Raw genomic sequence first — 432 nt, forward strand, 5'->3', positions numbered from 1 at the left:
TATCAATAATATAAGAGAAAATTTCACCGCTTTTTCTGCGAGATACTAAAATGACACTCTTCTTCCCTCTATTTTATAAATGTACATTTTTTTCCTTTCTAATTTTTGAAAAATATCCTTTTTAATCCACTTTATAAATTTTTTGTGTTAACTAATATTAACTTTATCCATTTTTTAAGAAAAAATAAATTATTTTTTTGAAAAAATACCCATTAGCAAAAATTTTATTTTTTATCACTAAATTTTGCTTACCAAAATGTTTTTCTAATAAATTATTTTTTTATTAATTAAATTATATTTTTATTAAAATACTTTTGAAAAAACTAATAATTAAATTATTTTTTTTCTAAAATACCTACCCTTCAATAATTTTTTAATTATTAAATTATGATTTTACTAAAATTTTTGTTAATCATTATTTTTATATTTTAC

The sequence above is a fragment of the Arachis ipaensis genome, chromosome B03, assembly GCF_000816755.2.
Source record: "Arachis ipaensis cultivar K30076 chromosome B03, Araip1.1, whole genome shotgun sequence".
Taxonomy (NCBI): Eukaryota; Viridiplantae; Streptophyta; class Magnoliopsida; order Fabales; family Fabaceae; genus Arachis; species Arachis ipaensis.